This window comes from Gopherus flavomarginatus, chromosome 8 (genome assembly GCF_025201925.1).
Source record: "Gopherus flavomarginatus isolate rGopFla2 chromosome 8, rGopFla2.mat.asm, whole genome shotgun sequence".
NCBI lineage: Eukaryota > Metazoa > Chordata > Testudines > Testudinidae > Gopherus > Gopherus flavomarginatus.
The window spans coordinates 106,132,628-106,141,683 of NC_066624.1; positions in this window are offsets into that span (position 1 = coordinate 106,132,628).

The window sequence follows — 9,056 nt, forward strand, 5'->3', positions numbered from 1 at the left end:
TGACAGTATGTTCATATGGGCTTTGGGAGCCTGGATGATTGTGCATGTGTCTTGGAATGTTAATGGGGAATGATGAAGCTGACTCTGAAGATGCAAAACTTAGTTTTAACCTAGGATTTGGTAACTAGCAACTGTTCACATCGTAGGTGAATTCTATAAATAGGCTAAGGTGAAATGTTATGTTCCCGTTCCTTTCACTGTAGCCGTCTTCCTTCTGGGTCTCTTCTGAAACTGGATTCCCTTCTAGCTCTTCTGTCCATCCCATTTCTCTCTTCTCTCTCTTCTCCCCCCAACCCCAATTCTATAACTTTAATTCTGTCAAAAAATATCTTTCCTCTCCTTTCCGTGGTACTTGACTATCTGAAACTCTCTTCTCATCCCTTTTGTTTATGAATTGTAGCATGGCAGCACCTAGGAGCTCCCATCTCGGACCAGGGTTCCAGTGTGCTAGGTGCTGTACCTACAGAACAAAAAGATACAGTCCCTGCCTCAGAGTGTACAATCTAAGACAGTGGTGGGCAACCAGTGGTGGGCCGCCAGATGGTTTGTTTACATTTGCACGGCTGCCCGCAGCTCCCAGTGTCAGCGGTTCGCCGTTCCCAGCCAGTGGAAGCAGTGGGCCGCTGGTTGCCCACCACTGATCTTAGATATAGTAGAGCAGGGATCGGCAGCCTTTTAGAAGTGGTGAGCTGAGTCTTCATTTATTCACTCTAATTTAAGGTGTCTCGTGCCAGTAATACATTTTAACGTTTGTAGAAGGTCTCTTTCTATAAGTCTATAATACAGAACTAAACTAGTGTATGTAAAGTAAATAAGGTTTTAAAAATGTTTAAGAAGCTTCATTTAAAATTAAATTAAAATGCAGAGCCCCCCAGACCAGTGGCCAGGACCCAGGCAGCGAGAGTGCAACTGAAAATCAGCTCACGTGCCACAGGTCGCCTACCCCTGGACTAGAGACTCGATCCTGCCCCACGTGTGTAGGAATGTTGCCTAGCTAAGTGCAAGACGGAATGCAGGGGAATCTGATGCTGCATTGGTGACATCATCACACCACTCCTAGGAGCAGGTTTGAGACTGAATAGGAGAGAGCATATAACTAAATGCCTGTGCATGGCATCTCCTCACCCGCTTTCTCAGCATGCTCTGCTGCTCCCCTTTCTTTACACTGTAACTTTTTCAAGTAAGGGAGTAGGCCCAGAGGGGCTCCTCTGTGCAGAGGATTATGCTTACCACTTATCTTATTTTGTGCTCATGCATATTGCAACAGCCTGGTGCTCCCAACCATACACCATGCAAGGGCTTGCAGCCTCAAGCCTTAGGTCCCAGTTCAGCAAGTTTCTTAAGCATATGCTTAAAATTAGGCAGTTGCTCAAATACTTCGCTGAATTGGGCACTTGGTTCTGTTGTACAGATGAAACTACACAAGATCTTTTCAGGGACAAGACAAAGATGCCACATTTATTATGATTATTTGTTTTATGAACAATAACTAATATCTTAATCCTTATACACACATTATACCTAATATCTATCTATCTTATCTATATACACACACACATCCATCAGATGTTCTGCAGCTGCTGCATAGTTACCAGTCCTGGACATAGCTTGAGTTCGTGGCTTGATTTTGCAGCTTGGGTTCGTAGCTTGTGGCGGCTAACTGGCCAGGAAAGCTGGGCACAAGAACGAGCTGGGTCTCTATTGGGCATGCACAGATGCCCTTCCATGTTGGCAGCAGTTACCCTCCAGAGTCTCCCATCTCACCCATCCTTTTTGTAGTCTTTAGTTTGAATCCAGAGTCTACAGGTCTTGCTGTGCCATGCTGCCTCTGGGTTTGGTGATTGATCACCCGTCAGTTGCAAGCGTGACTTTCAGCCTCGGACCAGGCTTTGATGTTCCTTCTATTGTACCTTTTCTTTTTAGGGTGGACTGTTCTTACTTTGTTAGGGCTCTTGTCTGCATCTTCAGCCGGTGGTGTTTGAACTCTATTTCATGGCTGGGGCTAGAGGTTGATTCCATCATCCATACATACCTCAGTCACACATCTAAACTAAACTAATAAGATTACAGCAGGATTTGCAAAAATGAAGGTTGGAGGAAGCTTTTACAAAATGGAGTGAGCGTTTTAAAATGGGGGTTGAATTACAATATGGCAAACAATGAACAGAAGTTACAATATAGACAAGTGTAATAAATGGTGAACAGAAGTTACATTAATAAAGTGAACAATTAAAAACAATTTCATTTATCAGTTCTACAGTTCAAGGCCTAAGTAGTTGTAAGCTCAACATTTAAACTTTGTTTAGAAAATCCATGGATTTATTTAAGCATTCCCCTACTGTTGTGAATACAACCCCAGCACATCTGTCCTATCGTTTGGGACCAAAAATTGCATCCGTTGGCCTTTAAACAAAAATGAAATTTAGTTTAGTTTCACCGTCCAAGGTGAGTGAAATGCAAAGAATAAATCGCATAAATGGTGACAAATGGTTTTGATTTTCGATGTCCGCATTTGTAATTCAGGATATTGGTGAGAGGCGAGGCAACTTTTAAAAAATGCATTACCGTATCATAAGCTGGTTTGTTTATAAGCCGACCCCCTCAAGATGGTTAAGTAAAAATGGAAAATGTTTATAACCTGTTCATAAGCCGACCCTATAATTCAGGGGTCAGCAAACTTTGGCTCCCGGGCCATCAGGATAAGCTGCTGGTGGGGTGAGATGGTTTGTTTACCTCGAGCATCTGCAGGCACGGAGGTAAACCTAAGTAAACGAAGTGTCCCGGCATGCCAGCTCCTTACCCCGATGGGCCAGGACAGCAAGTGGTGGGGAAATTTTTTTGGGGGGGGCAAAGCTGGGGGTCAGGGGAGTAACCCCTGTGAGCACTCCCCACATGACACCACCCCTAGCCTGGGACCCCCACACTGTCCTCATCCCATCTCTTCTCACCTTAACTGGGGAGGGCAAGGGGAGGATGTCTCTGGCCTGGCTGGAGCTGCTCCGGCAGGCTGGGCAGTGTGGCCACAGCCCGATCTGGTGAGCCAGACTGGGCGGCGCAGCCGCAGCGTGCTATGTTAGAGCAGCTGTGGCTGCACCGAGGGGGGCGGGGCTGAGCAGCATGGCTGCAACCTGCCAGCCCCGGAGCTTTAGCTGCTTCGAGGGCTGGGGGAAGAGCAGCGTGGCCAGAAGCAGAGACTGGCCCGCCTCTTCCCTTCTGGCTGTGCTGCCTCTTCTTGCTCCTTCTGTTGGGTGGAGGGCCAGTGTCCCACCTCTCCCTTTCTATACCCGTTCATAAGCCGGCCCCCTTCTCTGGTGCTTCCCTTTTTTACTAAAAAATTTGGCTTATGAATGGGTATCTATGGTATGTTGGTGTTGTGCCAAGTGGGACGCTTCTCAGAATGTGAGATTCCCATCAACTCTGTTCTCGGATCAGAAATGATGGAGCACTTTCCATAGAGGAGTCCTTGTCCGTGTGTATTTGATTTCCTAATTCTCTGGAATCTTTGGTCGCTTGATGGACGGAGAGACCTATGTTTCGGAACCTTTTCTTATGATCAACCTATTCTCAACCTCTTCCAAACCAGGACCATCTCAGAACGCCCCCCCATTTAGCAGTAGGGGAAAGGCAGGGTGGTTACGACCTCTGGGTTGAGAATCCCTGATCTAGAGTACGCCTAGATCAGTAGTTCTCAATCTCTTTACCATTGTGGGCCACATATGCAGCTCCCTCTGTGTTATGTGGGCCGCATCCACACAATAGATTTACTACCTGTATGGCCCTGAGGATGTCCCATGGGCTGCTGCTCTGTGCTGATTGGGCCGCAAATGGCTTGAGAACCACTGGCCTAGATCTCTGAATTTAGGGTTTCCCATTCATGATTTAGACACTGGCCTACAGTTGATCCTTCTCCTGCTGTCTTGTGGCTTGATGCCTACTTGCTAAGAACCCACATTCAATTACACTTAATAGGCGAGGGGGAAGAGTCTCTAGCTAGCTAACTGGTGGCATCAGCTATAGAACAGCACATTTATAACCCTCATCTTTAACTGGAAAACAGATGCATTGAAATGATTTCATATATACACATTTCTTGATTTTTTTTTTTTTTAAATGGATCTTGCATCTTGAATCTGCAGCCTTGTGATGTTCGGAGTGAAGTGGAGAATTGGATGCATGTTTCTCTAAACTCATCTATTTGCCAGCTTGTCAGCCAGTGGCTTGCTGAGAAGTATGCTAATTTCAGTTGATTATGGGGCACTGTAGAGAAACAGACACTCAAATATGTAGCTTAACATTCCAATGAGGGGAATCGGAGAAAGGAATGCCAGGGGAAGTTGAACCAAGATATTAAATGCACACTTTACTTACATAATTGTTAGTGTAGGGCTGCAGTTCATCATGGGCATTCAGAACATGACACACTGGAGTGTTTACACTGTGAAACGTAGGCAGTTTAAGTCTTGTGCAAAAATGCTCCTCATGCCTTAAAAGAGATGGAGTTCACTAACCTGCAGTCAGTTTGCTATTTCGTATAGTCCTTCAGATCTGTGGAGAGTGCTTTTATTATAAGAGGCATATTTATTTGGCTGTAGTTAAGGCTGTCAGCAATTCCATTAATGTGGTATTTTAGAGTTCCGTAAATCACTCTAAACTGGTTTGTATAGTACATAGCAAATATCATATCTTGTTCTAATGAGATTTGTCCAGACAACAGTCAAATTGTACTACAAGCACAAAATGGAGACTTCACCTATTTTGGGATTGTTAGTATAACTCAAACTACCCGAATTGTAACACAGTAAACCACAATTGCCAATCAGTTTTATTCCCTATTTTCAGTTTGTGTGAATCTCTAGTTTAAAATGATGGACTCGGTTGCTGATGTAAATACATGTAAATGAAATAGATTCCACAAGGTACTTAAGAGTGTGTCTAAGTCTGGGTGTGGTCGTCTTGTCTGTGAGCTTCTTGCTGAACGAAGGTTGAACCGTAATAGTGACTGCAATATGCTGCCCCTCCGGTCTTACCGTGCCCTTTTTGCGGGTTGCAAGTGACACATCGTGCATGCTTTCTGTATTTCCCTTGTGATGATTAGGCACACCTGGAAAAACTGCCTTTCTTTTGCTAGTTTGCATTTTATCTCTAGTATAATATCTATCCCACCTCTATTTCCTGGGAGTTTGGCGTATTTGCTGTTGTAGCCACTGTAGTTTTTGTTCAAGTTAAGATGGAAACTTAAAAAAACCCAAAACCTTAGGCAGTGACTTAGATTCATAAATTTCCCAAATCACGACTATATTTGGGTATGTTTTTGCATTGTATGAAAGTACTGAGGTTGAGCACTGACCCTATTGTCATTGAGCAGTGTGTTTTCACCGTTATCATTTTTAAAACACAACGATTTTTTAAGGGAATATTGACAAGAGCTCAGTTTGGGATCTCACTGGAGAAGTCTCTCAATTTGATTAGCTCAATGACTTTTTTATGTATGTATTTATCGGATGTTCTGGGGGGGTGCAATGTTACAACTTTCTGTAGTTTGAGCTGTGACCAATGTACAGAATGAGGCATCTTGTATGCATTACATAGAAGAAAGCTGCGTATAGTAGACATCATCTTATACTAAGGAGATACTTAAACAATGTAGATCAGTCTGTAGAACAGGGAAAATTTGACTTGCTTTTACATGAAACAAAAATAGCACCACTAGTTAACTTGGTTATGTAGCTCTAGAGTTAAACTGTGCCCCTCTTGCTGAATGTTATAAAAATGTACAGGGATTGAATGTGTGGCAAATGGGAAAAATGACGGCTTAGTAAGAAATGTCTCTTTAAGCTATTCATCATCTGGCAACATCCTTCTCTGTATTACATTCATAATTTAAAAGCCCTCTCATGGAGGAAGTGTGGATGCTTGTTAAATATATTCTTTCAGTAGAGAGTACTAAGAAATCAGATCATTAAAATACAAAATCATAAGAGACACTAGAGCCTTGCCAGAAACAATAATTACTATTTATATGTAATAGGCATTAGGAGCAAAAGAGATGAGTGGCTTGCTTGTGCCCGAACTTAATGGATTTTGCAAGCAACAGACTAGAAGGATTTGGGGATAGAATTTAGTCTTCTGAACACGTAACACCCAAATTACATTGTTGGAAACTGAGTAAAATATCTTGAAAAATTAACTAACTCTTGTTTTCTCTGAACACAAGCAAGGAATTTTCTTCCCTGCAATTCCGGGCAATGCTCATTTGTGTGATTTTTTTTTTTCTCTTCAGATTTGATTTGATTTGATTCTGCTGACTAGTGCTTATTTTGTCTCCTCAAACATGGCATTAGTTCATTCTTTAAGGTCCCGATTGTTTCCAAAGAGACTCTGCACTCTCAAGTTTGTTTCCACAGCTCTGTTAAGTTACCAAAGCTCTTGAAGTGGGGAAGAGGTTTTGAAGTCATTATGGAGCCTTTAAACAAAAGTTGCACCAAGGTAAATTGGAGGGCCGGGGGATTGAGTTTAAAGATGTATAAATTGTTTATCCACCTAAAGGACAGAATTTAGAGTACAAGGTAAGTCCAGTTTTGTTTCTCCTGTAGGTACATATAAAGCCCATCCTTCCTGACTACGCAAACCCTTTTGGGAAGTAAAGGGTTATAACAAAGAGCTGTGTATGGTGGAGTTCAACAGTGCACTGAACCACGGCACTCCCCTGCTGTGTCACTACGGTCACTTGAGAATCTTACTGGAGCAGCTGCTCCCGTGCCAGGGCCCTTTAAAGAGGGGTGATGTGCACTGCCCGAAGACACTGCCATTCAGTCCTGCACATCTGGATCGAGGAATTCTGTACACTAGTGAAATATTCGCTGTTTACCTAATGTTTGCAGTTAAAATAAGTGGACTCTAGCAGCACTGATTACAGCTGAAGAGGGGACACTCTCTGTACGTGGTCCGTTAGAAACCTTGTCTCCGTATACCATGGTGGTATGAAGGCATCTGATCTCTGCTGCAGAGCCAGCCCAGTGGGAATGGATGGCTGCAGCAGCCTCCTCCTCTACTGGGCACACCATGTGGGCTGGAGCCTTGCAGAGAACTAAGCAGATTCCCCTTTCAGTCTCCAAGTACTCAAATGACTTTTAAAATCTTGTTTTAAAACTGTCCCACTTGCAAAGACTTTTCTACTTTTAAAGAAATACCAACTTCTTCTCTTGTTCTTCTTGGGATGTGTATAGTTGGAGACTTTTTTAATGAAAAATGAATGTAACATTCCTGTGTTGCTTTGTTTCTCAGCCAATTGGTGCACCAGTCGCAAAACCACCATTTTACAGGGCTGAGAGTAGACCTGGAGGCATGTTTTCATGCAGAGTTTTGGAACGAGATACAGTAGGGAGGGTGTACCAGTGGTCCATACTTCAGTTAATGTTTTTTTTTCTATTAGACTTTGAGTCTGATTTATACAGATGAAAAATACTAAAATCTTCGGCCTAATAAAAAAATTATGCCTGAATTTTGTGGTTGTCTTTAGACCATTTCAAAGACCGTGTTTCTCATGCCTTCTAAAAATACACGTCTTCAGCAGTTAACTTCCATCTTTTTAATATTCTCTGTTTAAACTACCAAAAAAAAATAGTAGTGGCTTATCTAAGCATTATGGCCAAGATTATCAGAAATACCTAGTGATTTTTGAATGCTTCCATTCTTGGTGGTCTAGTCTGAGACCCCTTAAAGGGGTCTGATTTTCAGAGGGTAGGTGTTCAAGTGACTTCTGAAAATTGGACCCTTAAAAACATGTTGGGTATCAAAAATCACTAGTCACTTGAAAATCTTGGCCTACATAAACATGTTATCTATATGACTCCCACCCTGCAATGAGTTCATTGTAGGGGTCTCTCTCAACTGAGTTCTTTGAGGGATCAATTTATTTGCTGCAATCTATGGTTTGACCACCAGATGTCACACAAGCACTATCAAAATAGCATAAGCCAGGAATTTAGGGCCACGTTCTTTGTGTACTGGCATGTAAGGAGAAAGATCTTGTGATGTTTGTAGCTTGCCATATTGGTAATTATGTTTTCACGTTTCTGAAGAAAATATGCAACAATTTTGAAATTATATTTTAAGTCCTTTCAGCCCCATCAAACCCACTAAAAATCCCTATGCATCAAATACACAAGCATTTGATCTTGAGAATTAGTCCAGAGATGTGCTATTCATTTATTTTACAAGTGTCCAAAGAGGGGGGAAAAAACGATTGGTAGGAATTGGGCTAGCATGCCAAAGGCTTTAGTTCAGTCACAAACCACCGCTTTGTATAGATCACGAGCGTTCATTTTACAACATTGTGTTACCACTGCCATAAATTCTTAAAGAAAAACCACATCAGTGGCAACTTCTGTCTAATTTGTGGTCAGATACTTATAACTCAACATGGTTTTGAAAATGACTAAACAGCCTGGTTTCCTTTTAAAAAAAATTGTATTCAATAGTTGCTGTGTTTTTATAGTCTTAACTCACAGTTGGACCTTAAAATGGAAAACTGATTAGTCCAGGGTTTGGAATTAGTTACCCTCTACCATATGCATGGGGCTGGACTATGGTTGCCTTGTGTTACTGAATCCTGCAATGCCCCATGACACCCAGGTTGGATGTTTAGGAATTTGTATTAAATTGCTGGTCTGCTCCAGCCTAAATTTATAAACAGAAATGTGTTTTTAAATTTATTTATAACCCAATCTCTAATTTTAAAGCCACATGTCACTTTTTGAAAATCGGGAAGTATAGTTCGAAGGCCACCGCAAAGGGAAATTTAAATTCAAGACCTACAGAAAATACATGTTTAAATGGCTTTGAATTATTTTGTTTGTATAATTGACAAGCTGGTAGTGGGGAGCTCAGCATGAAAAACTAGCTTAACACTTAGCCTCCATAAATCTTCAGGTGCACAGCCCACTATTGTACACTAGGTGGCACTGTTATCTAGTCTAAAACTTCATGCTTGTATACCGTACAGTGTTCCATTAATTAATTAGACTAAATCCACTTAGCGGACAGTAAGTGAATTG